General features: G+C 48.1%; 11 non-coding genes across 11 annotated transcripts; 8 read left to right on the forward strand and 3 right to left on the reverse strand.

Moving 5' to 3' along the window:
• Window positions 1–503: 503 nt before the first annotated feature.
• Trnag-ucc (transfer RNA glycine (anticodon UCC)) lies at window positions 504–575 on the reverse strand. Its single transcript has one exon. It is a non-coding gene; the product is annotated as a tRNA-Gly (tRNA).
• A 323-nt stretch (window positions 576–898) lies between these two features.
• On the forward strand, window positions 899–969 carry Trnag-gcc (transfer RNA glycine (anticodon GCC)). Its single transcript has one exon. It is a non-coding gene; the product is annotated as a tRNA-Gly (tRNA).
• A 382-nt stretch (window positions 970–1,351) lies between these two features.
• On the forward strand, window positions 1,352–1,424 carry Trnat-cgu (transfer RNA threonine (anticodon CGU)). Its single transcript has one exon. It is a non-coding gene; the product is annotated as a tRNA-Thr (tRNA).
• Window positions 1,425–1,727: 303 nt separating this feature from the next.
• On the forward strand, window positions 1,728–1,799 carry Trnae-uuc (transfer RNA glutamic acid (anticodon UUC)). The gene has a single exon. It is a non-coding gene; the product is annotated as a tRNA-Glu (tRNA).
• A 198-nt stretch (window positions 1,800–1,997) lies between these two features.
• Trnai-aau (transfer RNA isoleucine (anticodon AAU)) lies at window positions 1,998–2,071 on the forward strand. The gene has a single exon. It is a non-coding gene; the product is annotated as a tRNA-Ile (tRNA).
• Window positions 2,072–2,683: 612 nt separating this feature from the next.
• Window positions 2,684–2,755, reverse strand: Trnag-ucc (transfer RNA glycine (anticodon UCC)). The gene has a single exon. It is a non-coding gene; the product is annotated as a tRNA-Gly (tRNA).
• Window positions 2,756–3,078: 323 nt separating this feature from the next.
• Window positions 3,079–3,149, forward strand: Trnag-gcc (transfer RNA glycine (anticodon GCC)). Its single transcript has one exon. It is a non-coding gene; the product is annotated as a tRNA-Gly (tRNA).
• Window positions 3,150–3,531: 382 nt separating this feature from the next.
• On the forward strand, window positions 3,532–3,604 carry Trnat-cgu (transfer RNA threonine (anticodon CGU)). Its single transcript has one exon. It is a non-coding gene; the product is annotated as a tRNA-Thr (tRNA).
• A 303-nt stretch (window positions 3,605–3,907) lies between these two features.
• Window positions 3,908–3,979, forward strand: Trnae-uuc (transfer RNA glutamic acid (anticodon UUC)). The gene has a single exon. It is a non-coding gene; the product is annotated as a tRNA-Glu (tRNA).
• Window positions 3,980–4,177: 198 nt separating this feature from the next.
• Trnai-aau (transfer RNA isoleucine (anticodon AAU)) lies at window positions 4,178–4,251 on the forward strand. The gene has a single exon. It is a non-coding gene; the product is annotated as a tRNA-Ile (tRNA).
• A 612-nt stretch (window positions 4,252–4,863) lies between these two features.
• Trnag-ucc (transfer RNA glycine (anticodon UCC)) lies at window positions 4,864–4,935 on the reverse strand. Its single transcript has one exon. It is a non-coding gene; the product is annotated as a tRNA-Gly (tRNA).
• Between the last annotated feature and the right edge of the window lie 12,481 nt (window positions 4,936–17,416).

Raw genomic sequence — 17,416 nt, forward strand, 5'->3', positions numbered from 1 at the left:
TCGGCAAGCGCTACAGCATTCGCTCGGCAATGGCCACAATATGTTGAATACGCTGGTTCTGATACGGCAAAGAGAAAACGAAAGAAAATGTCCGATTGCCGACGTGTAACAACTTTGGCCCTTGTCAGTGCTTGGGCGGGTGACCGCATGGGAACACAGGGTACTGTTGGCAATTTTGCTTCCTATTTGTCTTTCTCCTTTCTTTTCGCAGCTGCAGCCCGATTCAGTCAGGGAGACGCCACCGTGTAATGAAGCGGCGTGCTGTGTGTCCACCGCCTCGCCTCTCCTTGCCTCTCTCAGTCGTTTCTCGTGCTTGTCGTGTTGATATAGGCCGACTGGAGAGCGTCAGCTCTCGCGTCAGCTGAGCAAAGTCGAGACAAGTCGAGACTCAAGGGGAATCGACGCACACGCTATAGGGTGGCCTGCAGCGAGTAAGATGGGGAAAGAAACATTAATTTAAGGACGCGTGGCAAAAGTACTTATACGCAAAAGTAAAAGCCTGCTGCGGTGGCCGGGAATCGAACCCGGATCAACTGCTTGGAAGGCAACTATGCTGACCATTACACCACCACCGCACAGTTCCCTTCCGCGCCTCGCGAGCCGCGCTGTGTCTGCTTCCCGCCTGTCAGCGGCGCCTGAAGGTGGTCGTAGCTGTAGGCGCGTTACGGGGTAGGCGAGCTCATCCAGGCAGCGTCTCTACGCACATTTCGCGTCCTTTGGCAAGAGTCGTCGCGTGCGTGCGCCGCAAGAGTACTTAGACGATCATTTTTAAGCAGTGCAGTGCAGGATTCAGCGTCTGTAGCATTCTCTCGAGAGGATGCGACGGCGCTGGACGGCAGTCCCACTTTCCCCTCAGACGTTTGCAGCGGAAAGCAGCAGGAAGCTGTGAACTAGCTGAGCATCGGTGGTTCAGTGGTAGAATGCTCGCCTGCCACGCGGGCGGCCCGGGTTCGATTCCCGGCCGATGCATCATTTTGCTTTTCCCGCGGTGCCGTGTGACTTGCGCGCTTGAGATGCACGATCCACAAGAATGTATAGCGGGATTCCCTTGAGAAGAAACGAGAACGCAGCACGCGCGGTTCCCCACTCGGACGCTCGCGTCATGTTCTACGGACTGGCGTCGGCCTGGCCTCACAAGTTGCTGTGTCCAGGTGCCTCCGAGGCACTGAACTTGAACGACGGGGAGTGCTGCCTATGGTTGCAAAAGCTGCAGCAACACCGCAATCAACTGGGCCGGCAATGCACGTGTAGCAACAGAACGCGTTAACCACGAAGTAGTGTATCTCTGCGTCTAACATTGGGTACGCTGCTTACCCAGTTTCCAGGACCAGCAGTCTCCCCCCGTCCCCCTGCCTCGGTAGCGCAGTAGGCAGCGCGTAAGTCTCGTAATTTTAAGGTCGTGAGTTCGATTCTCACCCGGGGCATTTAATTTTCTGTGAGTCACGGTGGTGCTGTCGCTAGGGCTCGAACTTATTTCTTGTTTGTTATCCACAACGTTTCAACGCTTCAGCGAGAAAATGTTTACTTCCTGTTATTGATACTTACAGCTTTCCTTTTCCTCTTCTCCCAGTAGAGCAAGAAGCCAAATGCATTGCTCTGAGACTTTTGAGGTGCGCGCCTTGCCAGTCAGTATGCGCAAAGACGCTCGCAAAGAGAGAAGGGTGCCGACGTGGGACTCGGCACGAAATGTGCGAGAGACCATCCGATCCGTCCAACGAACGCCGAACTCCGGTGTGGTCTAGTGGCTAGGATACCTGGCTTTCACCCAGGAGGCCCGGGTTCGATTCCCGGTACCGGAACGGAATTTTTTCCACACGAATCGTCTCAAGTTTCAGCTGTGCGTGCTGCCGTTTCCCGTCCTGCTCGCAATTCAGCTACTGTTTCATGACCGCCAGCAGAACATGGACGAGCGGAGCAGGCACACGGTGACCCTAGAAGTGGCGTGTGGCTTCATGCCACGTGTTTCCAGCGTAGGGCTGAGCAACCGTCCGCGTCGAGGCCCGTTAGCTCAGTTGGTTAGAGCGTCGTGCTAATAACGCGAAGGTCGTGGGTTCGATCCCCCCACGGGCCAGTACGCTTTTACTACTACGAAAAGGCAGCGCCGATTTCAGCTGGCGAGTGTGATGACCAAAAGATCATCGCCCTGCGTGGACGTTGACAGAGGATCCGAACCCGACTTGTCGGCAAGCGCTACAGCATTCGCTCGGCAATGGCCACAATATGTTGAATACGCTGGTTCTGATACGGCAAAGAGAAAACGAAAGAAAATGTCCGATTGCCGACGTGTAACAACTTTGGCCCTTGTCAGTGCTTGGGCGGGTGACCGCATGGGAACACAGGGTACTGTTGGCAATTTTGCTTCCTATTTGTCTTTCTCCTTTCTTTTCGCAGCTGCAGCCCGATTCAGTCAGGGAGACGCCACCGTGTAATGAAGCGGCGTGCTGTGTGTCCACCGCCTCGCCTCTCCTTGCCTCTCTCAGTCGTTTCTCGTGCTTGTCGTGTTGATATAGGCCGACTGGAGAGCGTCAGCTCTCGCGTCAGCTGAGCAAAGTCGAGACAAGTCGAGACTCAAGGGGAATCGACGCACACGCTATAGGGTGGCCTGCAGCGAGTAAGATGGGGAAAGAAACATTAATTTAAGGACGCGTGGCAAAAGTACTTATACGCAAAAGTAAAAGCCTGCTGCGGTGGCCGGGAATCGAACCCGGATCAACTGCTTGGAAGGCAACTATGCTGACCATTACACCACCACCGCACAGTTCCCTTCCGCGCCTCGCGAGCCGCGCTGTGTCTGCTTCCCGCCTGTCAGCGGCGCCTGAAGGTGGTCGTAGCTGTAGGCGCGTTACGGGGTAGGCGAGCTCATCCAGGCAGCGTCTCTACGCACATTTCGCGTCCTTTGGCAAGAGTCGTCGCGTGCGTGCGCCGCAAGAGTACTTAGACGATCATTTTTAAGCAGTGCAGTGCAGGATTCAGCGTCTGTAGCATTCTCTCGAGAGGATGCGACGGCGCTGGACGGCAGTCCCACTTTCCCCTCAGACGTTTGCAGCGGAAAGCAGCAGGAAGCTGTGAACTAGCTGAGCATCGGTGGTTCAGTGGTAGAATGCTCGCCTGCCACGCGGGCGGCCCGGGTTCGATTCCCGGCCGATGCATCATTTTGCTTTTCCCGCGGTGCCGTGTGACTTGCGCGCTTGAGATGCACGATCCACAAGAATGTATAGCGGGATTCCCTTGAGAAGAAACGAGAACGCAGCACGCGCGGTTCCCCACTCGGACGCTCGCGTCATGTTCTACGGACTGGCGTCGGCCTGGCCTCACAAGTTGCTGTGTCCAGGTGCCTCCGAGGCACTGAACTTGAACGACGGGGAGTGCTGCCTATGGTTGCAAAAGCTGCAGCAACACCGCAATCAACTGGGCCGGCAATGCACGTGTAGCAACAGAACGCGTTAACCACGAAGTAGTGTATCTCTGCGTCTAACATTGGGTACGCTGCTTACCCAGTTTCCAGGACCAGCAGTCTCCCCCCGTCCCCCTGCCTCGGTAGCGCAGTAGGCAGCGCGTAAGTCTCGTAATTTTAAGGTCGTGAGTTCGATTCTCACCCGGGGCATTTAATTTTCTGTGAGTCACGGTGGTGCTGTCGCTAGGGCTCGAACTTATTTCTTGTTTGTTATCCACAACGTTTCAACGCTTCAGCGAGAAAATGTTTACTTCCTGTTATTGATACTTACAGCTTTCCTTTTCCTCTTCTCCCAGTAGAGCAAGAAGCCAAATGCATTGCTCTGAGACTTTTGAGGTGCGCGCCTTGCCAGTCAGTATGCGCAAAGACGCTCGCAAAGAGAGAAGGGTGCCGACGTGGGACTCGGCACGAAATGTGCGAGAGACCATCCGATCCGTCCAACGAACGCCGAACTCCGGTGTGGTCTAGTGGCTAGGATACCTGGCTTTCACCCAGGAGGCCCGGGTTCGATTCCCGGTACCGGAACGGAATTTTTTCCACACGAATCGTCTCAAGTTTCAGCTGTGCGTGCTGCCGTTTCCCGTCCTGCTCGCAATTCAGCTACTGTTTCATGACCGCCAGCAGAACATGGACGAGCGGAGCAGGCACACGGTGACCCTAGAAGTGGCGTGTGGCTTCATGCCACGTGTTTCCAGCGTAGGGCTGAGCAACCGTCCGCGTCGAGGCCCGTTAGCTCAGTTGGTTAGAGCGTCGTGCTAATAACGCGAAGGTCGTGGGTTCGATCCCCCCACGGGCCAGTACGCTTTTACTACTACGAAAAGGCAGCGCCGATTTCAGCTGGCGAGTGTGATGACCAAAAGATCATCGCCCTGCGTGGACGTTGACAGAGGATCCGAACCCGACTTGTCGGCAAGCGCTACAGCATTCGCTCGGCAATGGCCACAATATGTTGAATACGCTGGTTCTGATACGGCAAAGAGAAAACGAAAGAAAATGTCCGATTGCCGACGTGTAACAACTTTGGCCCTTGTCAGTGCTTGGGCGGGTGACCGCATGGGAACACAGGGTACTGTTGGCAATTTTGCTTCCTATTTGTCTTTCTCCTTTCTTTTCGCAGCTGCAGCCCGATTCAGTCAAGGAGACGCCACCGTGTAATGAAGCGGCGTGCTGTGTGTCCACCGCCTCGCCTCTCCTTGCCTCTCTCAGTCGTTTCTCGTGCTTGTCGTGTTGATATAGGCCGACTGGAGAGCGTCAGCTCTCGCGTCAGCTGAGCAAAGTCGAGACAAGTCGAGACTCAAGGGGAATCGACGCACACGCTATAGGGTGGCCTGCAGCGAGTAAGATGGGGAAAGAAACATTAATTTAAGGACGCGTGGCAAAAGTACTTATACGCAAAAGTAAAAGCCTGCTGCGGTGGCCGGGAATCGAACCCGGATCAACTGCTTGGAAGGCAACTATGCTGACCATTACACCACCACCGCACAGTTCCCTTCCGCGCCTCGCGAGCCGCGCTGTGTCTGCTTCCCGCCTGTCAGCGGCGCCTGAAGGTGGTCGTAGCTGTAGGCGCGTTACGGGGTAGGCGAGCTCATCCAGGCAGCGTCTCTACGCACATTTCGCGTCCTTTGGCAAGAGTCGTCGCGTGCGTGCGCCGCAAGAGTACTTAGACGATCATTTTTAAGCAGTGCAGTGCAGGATTCAGCCTCTGTAGCACCAGGGAAGGAATAGGAGTGGAGGACGTCAGGTCTCTCCCTTCGGCACGCTGCATAGCGATCACTGTCGACGGCGTTCGTTTCATCAATTTATACGCACCATCTGGCTCCACAAAACGAAGAGAACGGGCGACTTTTTACACCGAAGAGATAGCACCGTTGTTCGCTGGACGCTTTGATAACTATGTAGTGGGCGGCGACTTTAAATGTGTCGTCGACAAAAAGGACCAAGTACCTCATTATGTGCCATGCATGGAACTGCGTGCGTTGATTACCGAAATGGCGCTTCTGGATACCTGGGAACTGCAGCATGGTGACAGACCGGGTTATACGTTTGTCACGGGACACTCGGCGAGTAGACTTGATAGAGTGTACGTGACACGAGCTCTACGGACGACGATACTGGATGCCGAAATCTGGCCAGCGGCTTTTACGGATCATCTGTACGATTTCACTAACGCGTCAGAAGATATGGCGGAGTAAAGGTCACTGGAAAATGAATTGTGCACTTTTACGTGACACTGAATGTCACCGGTCAATAGAGGCGGCCTGGGAGACCTGCGTTCGCCGCCAACGAGCATACACCTCGGTTCTCCAGTGGTGGATTAAATGCGCAAAACCAACGTTACGGAGAACGTTGATACGATACGGGCAGGACAAATCGCAGTGGAACCGCACAACGGCTGATTTTTATTTTACAGCCCTGAGGGAGCTGATGACCCAACAACCATCGCCGGAAAGGCACACGGCCATGCGCAGGATAAAAGCCAAGTTATTACAGCTGACGAGACTAAGAATGGAAGGTATAATGGTCCGGGCGAGATTGGCGGACACAGTTGCTGCCGAAACCCCCTCCATGCACCACGTGGTACGTGAACGCCAACGACGACGCAGGACATTGATCAGGGAACTAATCTCTGAAACTGGCCAGCAAGTTGTGCACCAGCGTGATATTGCGCATGTGTTTACCGACTATTTCCGCCAGTTATATGGACCTGTACATGTGAACCACGAGACACTACACGATGTCATCTCGGAAATGCCAGATAGAGGACCACCGCTGGATGCAGAGACTTCCATCACAGCGATAACAGAGGACGAGCTGACAGACGCAATTGCCAGGGGGGCTCCGAACAAGTCCCCAGGACAGGACGGCTTCCCAATTGAATTTTACCGCGCCTTTGCATACGTCATGGGACGGACCTGGATTCAGATGTACAACGAACTCCTGTTACCGCAGACTGAGATACCTGCCGAGTTCACGGAGGGTATCATCATCCCAATACCCAAACCACGCGGTGGCAGAAATCCAGGAGATTATAGACCACTCACTCTCTTGAACTGCGACTATAAGATTTTCGCGCGCATCCTTGGGGCTCGCCTGCGGTCTTCACTTTCTGATAGACTCCTCATAGATCAAACTTGCCTCGGCGGTAAGAGCAACGTACATACGGCGCTCAGTGACTACCGAGATATCATCGCATTAGCAGCGGCATGCCGAGTGCGTGGGGCACTCGTCGCTATTGACTTCGATCATGCATTCGACAGAGTGGATCATACCTTTTTGCATGCGGTGATGGACAGATTGGGAATCCCACAGGCCTTCATCCTAGTGATCATGCGACTGTTACACGGCGTACGATCAAAGGTCTCGGTGAATGGGCGGGACACTGACTACATTGTTATTTCAAGGTCAGTTCGTCAAGGTTGCCCCCTTTCGATATTTTTGTATGCAATGGCTTTGGAACCCTGTCTATACGGTCTCCGAAGACGGTTGGAGGGAGTGCCGTTGCCACAACTGACCTTTCATTGCCGCGCTTATGCTGACGATGTGATGCTGGTGGCACGGACAGGCGAAGAAGTACGTACGGCGTTGGCATGGATACAGCGATACGGGATGGCGGCAGGAAGCGTGCTTAATCTACAAAAATCACGCTGCATGAATGTCGGTCGAGGATTACAACCGGGGGAGGAAGGCCCGCTCATCTTAGTTAAGACCATAAAATGCCTAGGTATTACGTTCCACACGGATGTGCAGCGGACAGCAGCGGATAACTACCGACGCATATTGAAGCTGATGCGGACAATGGTGCTGTTACAGAAATTAAGAGCGTTGGATATGATTCAGAGGGTGACCTATGTTAACGTATACCTAGCACCGAGACTCACTCACGTAGCGCATGTCCTGCCTTTAACGCGCACAGTGGCATCACGGATACAAGCAACTTTCGGAACCTACGTGAGTGTGGGACACCTGTTTAAGATCCGATACACAACGCTTACGCTACCACCTGGAGAGGGTGGACTTGGTCTAGTGAACGTATATGAAAAGGCACGGGCGTTATTCGTCAGTACGATTTTCCGACAGTGGCGCGGTCAATTTCGCAATATCTCGGGTGCGTTGGCCGATGTACTAGCGCCCACTTCAATGCTGCCCCCAGTCGATGTGGGCCATATTTCACCGAAGCTGTCACATTTCAAGTCTTTTTTTTTCGAGCTTAGCTATGTCAGAGATTCCTTCCCAACAACACGACTACCGACGACGCGAGACGTATACCAACTCTTACTGCGCCGGTGCCCCAGGAATACCCTGGAAAAGAAGTACCCAGACAAGAACTGGCGACAGATATGGCGCGTTATACGGAACGTTTACCTCCCAACGTCGGTACGCTCAACATGGTATGTGGTGATAAATAGGAAGTTCGCAACGAATCAACGGCGGCACGCGATTCATTTGGCAGACACTCCACTATGTTTAGGCTGCGCAACAGTGGACACTGATGAACATCGTTTAGCATGTAGTGGGACGGCTCCAGTGTGGCACTTGGCACAACAGATATTGGCGTTCCTGTTACGCTCCGCCCCTCACACAATTTCATCAGACACACTTTTTTTCCCCCAAGAATCTTATTTCCCGGTCCAAAAAACCAATGCAGTGACATGGGTGCGGGGAATGGTGGTGGGCTACGTATATAACGAATCGGAAAAGGACAAAATTGATTTTTGGCATTTTCTCCTGGATGGGCACACGAAGCTGCAACATCATAAGAAATATAGGCAATACTTCGCTAATTACTTGCGACTTACATTTACCGACCCGCCGGCCAGATGGGGTGTGACGGGTGAGAGATGAGATAGACGAAGAAGCCGAGATTGACATCGATCACACTTACGGACCCTTAGTTAATTTCGAGAAGACGACCCAGTCTTACACCAACGTCTGGAGAACGAGTCGATAGATGGCTCTCTTGCTCTATCGAACGACGGGTCGTGAGCAGGTGTCGCCCCCGACACGAATTTCATTTCATTGCTACAGGAGCATGTTTCTTTTGTACATGTACTATCCGCAATGTCTTCATGTCTTTCATTTGAGCATTTTCAGTTTTATTTATTTCCTTAATTAATTAATTTTCTAATTATCCAACATATGGACTTTGTAGACACTATTTATGCGATAGTACACCAACATGTATGTCAGCAAAGGTGGTAAGCCTGACATTGGAAACAAAAAAAACAAAAAACAAAAAAAAAACAAAAAAAAGTGGTAGAATGCTCCCCTGCCACGCGGGCGGCCCGGGTTCGATTCCCGGCCGATGCATCATTTTGCTTTTCCCGCGGTGCCGTGTGACTTGCGCTCTTGAGATGCACGATCCACAAGAATGTATAGCGGGATTCCCTTGAGAAGAAACGAGAACGCAGCACGCGCGGTTCCTCACTCGGACGCTCGCGTCATGTTCTACGAACTGGCGTCGGCCTGGCCTCACAAGTTGCTGTGTCCAGGTGCCTCCGAGGCATTGAACTTGAACGACGGGGAGTGCTGCCTATGGTTGCAAAAGCTGCAGCAACACCGCAATCAACTGGGCCGGCAATGCACGTGTAGCAACAGAACGCGTTAACCACGAAGTAGTGTATCTCTGCGTCTAACATTGGGTACGCTACTTACCCAGCAAGGGGAAACTACGGCCGTAATTTTTCCCGAGGTCATGCAGCTTTACTGTATGATTAAATGATGATGGCGTCTTCTTGGGTAAAATATTCCGGAGGTAAAATAGTCCCCCATTCGAATCTCCGGGGGGGGGGGGGGACTACTCAAGAGGATGTCGTTATCAGGAGAAAGAAAACTGGCGTTCTACGGATCGGAGCGTGGAATGTCAGATCCCTTAATCGGGCAGGTAGGTTAGAAAATTTAAAAAGGGAAATGGATAGGTTAAAGTTAGATATAGTGGGAATTAGTGAAGTTCGGTGCCAGGAGGAACAAGACTTCTGGTCAGGTGACTACAGGGTTATAAACACAAAGTCAAATAGGGGTAATGCAGGAGTAGGTTTAATAATGAATAGGAAAATAGGAATGCGGGTAAGCTACTACAAACAGCATAGTGAACGCATTATTGTGGCCAAGATACATACGAAGCTCACATCTACTACAGTAGTACAAGTTTATATGCCAACTAGCTCGGCAGATTACGAAGAAATTGAAGGAATGTATGATGAAATAAAAGAAATTATTCAGATAGTGAAGGGAGACGAAAATTTAATAGTCATGGGTGACTGGAATTCGAGTGTAGGAAAAGGGAGAGAAGGAAACGTAGTAGGTGAATATGGATTGGGGCTAAGAAATGAAAGAGGAAGCCGCCTGGTAGAATTTTGCACAGAGCACAACTTAATCATAGCTAACACTTGGTTTAAGAATCATGATAGAAGGTTGTATACATGGAAGAACCCTGGAGATACTAAAAGGTATCAGATAGATTATATAATGGTAAGACAGAGATTTAGGAACCAGGTTTTAAATTGTAAGACATTTCCAGGGGCAGATGTGGACTCTGACCACAATCTATTGGTTATGACCTGTAGATTAAAACTGAAGAAACTGCAAAAAGGTGGGAATTTAAGGAGATGGGACCTGGATAAACTGACTAAACCAGAGGTTGTACAGAGTTTCAGGGAGAGCATAAGGGAACAATTGACAGCAATGGGGGAAAGAAATACAGTAGAAGAAGAATGGGTAGCTTTGAGGGATGAAGTAGTGAAGGCAGCAGAGGATCAAGTAGGTAAAAAGACGAGGGCTAGTAGAAATCCTTGGGTAACAGAAGAAATATTGAATTTAATTGATGAAAGGAGAAAATATAAAAATGCAGTAAATGAAGCAGGCAAAAAGGAATACAAACGTCTAAAAAATGAGATTGACAGGAAGTGCAGAATGGCTAAGCAGGGATGGCTAGAGGACAAATGTAAGGATGTAGAGGCTTATCTCACTAGGGGTAAGGTAGATACTGCCTACAGGAAAATTAAAGAGACCTTTGGAGATAAGAGAACCACTTGTATGAACATCAAGAGCTCAGATGGAAACCCAGTTCTAAGCAAAGAAGGGAAAGCAGAAAGGTGGAAGGAGTATATAGAGGGTCTATACAAGGGCGATGTACTTGAGGACAATATTATGGAAATGGAAGAGGATGTAGATGAAGATGAAATGGGAGATACGATACTGCGTGAAGAGTTTGACAAAGCACTGAAAGACCTGAGTCGAAACAAGGCCCCCGGAGTAGACAACATTCCAGTAGAACTACTGACGGCTTTGGGAGAGCCAGTCCTGACGAAACACTACCATCTGGTGAGCAAGTTGTATGAAACAGGCGAAATACCCTCAGACTTCAAGAAGAATATAATCATTCCAATCCCAAAGAAAGCAGGTGTTGACAGATGTTAAAATTACCGAACCATCACTTTAATAAGCCACAGCTGCAAGGTACTAACACGAATTCTTTACAGACGAATGGAGAAACTAGTAGAAGCCGACCTCGGGGAAGATCAGTTTGGATTCCGTAGAAATACTGGAACACGTGAGGCAATACTGACCTTACGACTTATCTTAGAAGAAAGATTAAGGAAAGGCAAACCTACGTTTCTAGCATTTGTAGACTTAGAGAAAGCTTTTGACAATGTTGACTGGAATACTCTCTTTCAAATTCTAAAGGTGGCAGGGGTAAGATACAGGGAGCGAAAGGCTATTTACAATTTGTATAGAAACCAGATGGCAGTTATAAGAGTCGAGGGGCATGAGAGGGAAGCAGTGGTTGGGAAGGGAGTGAGACAGGGTTGTAGCCTATCCCCGATGTTATTCAATCTGTATATTGAGCAAGCAGTAAAGGAAACAAATGAAAAATTTGGAGTAGGTATTAAAATCCATGGAGAAGAAATAAAAACTTTGAGGTTCGCCGATGACATTGTAATTCTGTCAGAGACAGCAAAGGACTTGGAAGAGCAGTGGAACCGAATGGATGGTGTCTTGAAGGGAGGATATAAGATGAACATCAACAAAAGCAAAACGAGGATAATGGAATGTAGTCGAATTAAATCGGGTGATGCTGAGGGTATTAGATTAGGAAATGAGACACTTAAAGTAGTAAAGGAGTTTTGCTATTTGGGGAGCAAAATAACTGATGATGGTCGAAGTAGAGAGGATATAAAATGTAGACTGGCAATGACAAGGAAAGCGTTTCTGAATAAGAGAAATTTGTTAACATCGAGTATAGATTTAAGTGTCAGGAAGTCATTTCTCAAAGTATTTGTATGGAGTGTAGCCATGTATGGAAGTGAAACATGGACGGTAAATAGTTTGGACAAGTAGAGAATAGAAGCTTTTGAAATGTGGTGCTACAGAAGAATGCTGAAGATCAGATGGGTAGATCACATAACTAATGAGGAAGTATTGAATAGGATTGGGGAGAAGAGAAGTTTGTGGCACAATTTGACCAGAAGAAGGGTTCGGTTGGTAGGACATGTTCTGAGGCATCAAGGGATCACCAATTTAGTATTGGAAGGCAGCGTGGAGGGTAAAAATCGTAGGGGGAGACCAAGAGATGAATACACTAAGCAGATTCAGAAGGATGTAGGTTGCAGTAGGTACTGGGAGATGAAGAAGCTTGCACAGGATAGAGTAGCATGGAGAGCTGCATCAAACCAGTCTCAGGACTGAAGACAACAACAAACAACAACAACACTTACCCAGCTTCCAGGACCAGCGGTCGGCCCCGTGCCTCGGTAGCGCAGGTCCTGTACGGGCCTTTCTGGATACGTAAAATGTTCGACTGCTGCCCTGGCCACCACTTTTTCCAGATCTCTCACGAATTGAAAACGTCTGGTCAATGGTGGCCGAGCAACTGTCTCGTCGAAATACGCCAGTCACTACTATTGATGAACTGTGGTATTGTGTTGAAGCTACATGGGCAGCTGTACCTGTACACGTCATCCAAGCTCTGTTTTACTCAATGCCCAGGCGTATCAAGGCCGTTATTATGGCCAGAGGTGGTTGTGCTGGATACTGAGTTCTCAGCATCTATGCACCCAAATTGCGTGAAAATATAATCACATGTCAGTTCTAGTATAATTTATTTGTCTAATGAATACCCGGGTATCATCTGCATTTCTTCTTGGTATAGCAATTTTAATGGCCAGTAGTGTATGTTGAATACACCAGTTGTCATACAATAAAGAAAAAGGAAAAAAAGTCCGATTAACGATGTCTAACAACTATCGGATCTGTCAATACTTGGGTGGGTGACCGCCTGGGAACACGGGATACTGTTGGCAGTTTTAATTTTTATTTTTATTCCTTTTTCGTTTTCGGAGCTGCAGCGCGATTGGATCAGACATACAGGCGCCAAGTTTTGCCACTCGGTATGATAAGTCGCGCCGCGCGGCCACCGTGAAATGTAGGAGCGTGTTGTGTGTCCGTCACCACGTCTCACGTAACCTCCCTCACTAGTTTCTTGTGCTTGTCATTTTGATATAGGCCGGTCTTTAATCAGTCGAGGACAATCGAACGAGAGGGACCCTCTGGAGGGATGTTCGCACGGAGCGAGAGGAGGACAGACGTTAATTTATGGGCGCATGGTAGGCGTATACCCATACGCAAAAATGACAGCCGACTGAAGTGGCCGGGAACCGAACGCGGATCAACTACTTGGAAGGCTACACTGCTTCCCACCTGTCGGCAGCTGTTGAAGCTGTTGAAGGTGATCGTAGATTCAGGGCTTTGCGAAGTACCCGAGCACATCCAAAAGCATTCGAAAAGCGCCTGCACGCTACAGCTTTCGTCATGCTTCGCTACGGGCGCAGCGAGGGTACTCGGACGATGGCGACGAGCCGTCATTTTCAAGAAGTGCAGCGCGCGACTCCAGATCTGCAGCACTTTTTTGTAGAGTATCCAACGGCGCTCGTCGGCAAGCCCGGTTTCACTACAGATGACTGCTCTATGAGCGGGGAGAGGCGGTTCCGTAATTGAGCACCTGTGATTCAGTCGCTACAAAGTCCGCTGTCGGCCTTGGTGGTTTGCGGTCGCGTCACCGTGGTTACTCCACGCTCGTGTTCATTAAAAAGGAGTAATTTGTAAGTGCTGTCTTTACAGTCACACTATGGATACAAAGTGGATGAGGTTTTGCTTAAAGTCTTCCTTCGGTATAAAAAGAACGTCCAAAAGTTTTCGAAATGGTCTCCCGGTCTGACGATGACGTTGGTTTTGACGATGAAGGAGTCGTTGGCAACACTTTACGTTTTTGTCGGCAATACCGTCTACTTAAAGCTAACAGAGGACGCAACTTGTATTCGAAAATACTAGTAACTATTAATGGCCTCCTTCTGCAGATCTTTCCTGCCACTGTTCCTTTCTAATTTAAAGCCAATATTTTACTGTAAATATTTGTGGTGTAAGGTAGTTTATTTTTTACATTATAGATTATCAGCCGCTTATATTTTGAAATATATATTGAAATATAAATTGAAGAAATGTATGATGAAATAAAAGAAATTATTCAGATAGTGAAGTCAGACGAAAATTTAATAGTCATGGGTGACTGGAATTCGAGTGTAGGAAAAGGGAGAGAAGGAAACGTAGTAGGTGCATATGGATTGGGGCTAAGAAATGAAATAGGAAGCCGCCTGGTAGAATTTTGCACAGAGCACAACTTAATCATAGCTAACAATTGGTTTAAGAATCATGATAGAAGGTTGTATACATGGAAGAACCCTGGAGATACTAAAAGGTATCAGATAGATTATATAATGGTAAGACAGAGATTTAGGAACCAGGTTTTAAATTATAATACATTTCCAGGGGCAGATGTGGACTCTGACCACAATCTATTGGTTATGACCTGTAGATTAAAACTGAAGAAACTGCAAAAAGGTGGGAATTTAAGGAGATGGGACCTGGATAAACTGACTAAACCAGAGGCTGTACAGAGTTTCAGGGACAGCATAAGGGAACAATTGACAGCAATGGGGGAAAAAAATACGGTAGAAGAAGAATGGGTAGCTTTGAGGGATGAAATAGTGAAGGCAGCAGAGGATCAAGTAGGTAAAAAGACGAGGGCTAGTAGAAATCCTTGGGTAACAGAAGAGATATTGAATTTAATTGATGAAAGGAGAAAATATAAAAATGCAGTAAATGAAGAAGGCAAAAAGGAATACAAACGTCTCAAAAATGAGATCGACAGGAAGTGCAAAATGGCTAAGCAGGGATGGCTAGAGGACAAATGTAACGATGTAGAGGCTTATCTCACTAGGGGTAAGATAGATACTGCCTACAGGAAAATTAAAGAGACCTTTCGAGAAAGGAGAACCACTTGCATGAATATCAAGAGCTTTGATGGAAACAGAGTTCTAAGCAAAGAAGGGAAAGCAGAAAGGTGGAAGTGGTATATAGAGGGCCTATACAAGGACGATATACTTGAGGACAATATTATGGAAATGGAAGAGGATGTAGATGAAGATGAAATGGGAGATATGATATTGCGTGAAGAGTTTGACAGAGCACTGAAAGACCTGAGTCGAAACAAGGCCCCGGGAGTAGACAACATTCCATTAGAACTACTGAGAACCTTGGGAGAGCCAGTCCTGACAAAACTCTACCATCTGGTGAGCAAGATGTATGAGTCCTTCGAAATACCGTCAGACTTCAAGAAGAATATAATAATCCCAATCCCAAAGAAAGTGTGTGTTGACAGATGTGAAAATTACTGAACTATCAGTTTAATAAGTCACAGCTGCAAAATACTAACGCGAATTCTTTACAGACGTATGGAAAAACTGATAGAAGCCGACCTCGGGGAAGATCAGTTTGGATTCCGTATAAATATCGGAACACATGAGGAAATACTGATCCTACGACTCATCTTAGAAGAAAGATTAAGGAAAGGCAAACCTACGTTTCTAGACTTAGAGAAAGCTTTTGACAATGTTGACTGGAATACTCTCTTTCAAATTCTAAAGGTGGCAGGGGTAAAATACAGGGAGCGAAAGGCTATTTACAATTTGTACAGAAACCAGATGGCAGTTATAAGAGTTGAGGGACATGAAAGGGAAGCAGTGGTTGGGAAGGGAGTGAGACAGGGTTGCAGCCTCTCCCCGATGTTATTCCATCTGTATATGGAGCAAGCAGTAAAGGAAACAAAAGAAAAATTCGGAGTAGGTGTTAAAATCCATGGAGAAGAAATAAAAACTTTGAGGTTCGCCGATGACATTGTAATTCTGTCAGAGACAGCAAAGGACTTGGAAGAACAGTTGAACGGAATGGATGGTATCTTGAATGGAGGATATAAGATGAACATCAACAAAAGCAAAACGAGGATAATGGAATGTAGTCGAATTAAGTCGGGTGATGTTGAGGGTATTAGATTAGGAAATGAGACACTTAAAGTAGTAAAGGAGTTTTGCTATTTGGGGAGCAAAATAACTGATGATGGTCGAAGTGGAGAGGATATAAAATGTAGACTGGCAATGGCAAGGAAAGCGTTTCTGAAGAAGAGAAATTTGTTAACATCGAGTATAGATTTAAGTGTCAGGAAGTCATTTCTGAAAGAATTTGTATGGAGTGTAGCCATGTATGGAAGTGAAACATGGACGGTAAATAGTTTGGACAAGAAGAGAATAGAAGCTTTCGAAATGTGGTGCTACAGAAGAATGCTGAAGATTAGATGGGTAGATCACATAACTAATGAGGAAGTATTGAATAGGATTGGGGAGAAGAGAAGTTTGTGGCACAACTTGACCAGAAGAAGGGATCGGTTGGTAGGACATGTTCTGAGGCATCAAGGGATCACCGATTTAGTATTGGAGGGCAGCGTGGAGGCAAAAATCGTAGAGGGAGACCAATAGATGAATACACTAAACAGACTCAGAAGGATGTAGGTTGCAGTAAGTACTGGGAGATGAAGAAGTTTGCACGGGATAGAGTAGCATGGAGAGCTGCATCAAACCAGTCTCAGGACTGAAGACCACAATAACAACAACATATTTTGTGGAAACGAACACACAGTTCCGTCATATCGTCTCCATTTGAAATTTACGAGGGACTTAATCATTTTTATAGATAATGAAATTTCGTGATTTTTAGCTGGATGACGTTGACTTCTTGCCACGATGTTTCCTCTGAAAACCATTCAGCCATCTTCAGGTGAGTTTTTTTGCCCTGGAGACTGCTACACTGAAGCGCCAGAGAAATTGGTATAGGCAAGCGTATTCAGAAATACGTAAACAGGCAGAATACGGGGCAGCGGTCGGCAACACATAGATAACACAAGTGCCTGACACAGTTCTTAGATCGGTTTCTGCTGCTACAATGGCAGGTTATCAGCGTAGTGTTATAGTCGGCGCACGAGCGATGGGACAGAGCATCTTCGAGGTAGCGATGAAGTGCAATTTTCAAGTACGATCGTTTCACGAGTGCACCGTGAATATCAGGAATCCGGTGAAACATCAAATCTCCGACATCGCTGCGGCCGGAGAAAGATCCTGCAAGAACGGAACCAACGACGATTGAAGAGAATCGTTCAACGTGACAGAAGCGCAACCCTTCCACAAATTTTTGAAGATTTCAATTCTGGGCCATCAACAACTGTCAGCGTGTGAACGATTCAACGAAACATCATCGATATGGGCTTTCGGAGCCGAAGGCTGTCAACACCGATATTGGATTGTTGATAACTGGAAACATGTTGCCTGGTTGCCCGAGTCTCATTTCAAATTATATCGAGCGGATGGACGTGTACGGGTATGGCGACAACCTCACGAATCCATGTAAGCTGCATGCCAGCATGCGACTGTTGAAGCTGCTGGAGGCTCTGTAATGGTGCGGGGTGTGTGCAGTTAGAGAGATATGGGACCCATGATACGTCTAGATACGACTATAACAGGTGACAAGTACGTAAGCATCCTGTCCGTTCACTTGCCATCCATTCATGACCATGAGCTGCAT

Source organism: Schistocerca cancellata, chromosome 2, assembly GCF_023864275.1.
Source record: "Schistocerca cancellata isolate TAMUIC-IGC-003103 chromosome 2, iqSchCanc2.1, whole genome shotgun sequence".
Classification (NCBI taxonomy): Eukaryota; Metazoa; Arthropoda; class Insecta; order Orthoptera; family Acrididae; genus Schistocerca; species Schistocerca cancellata.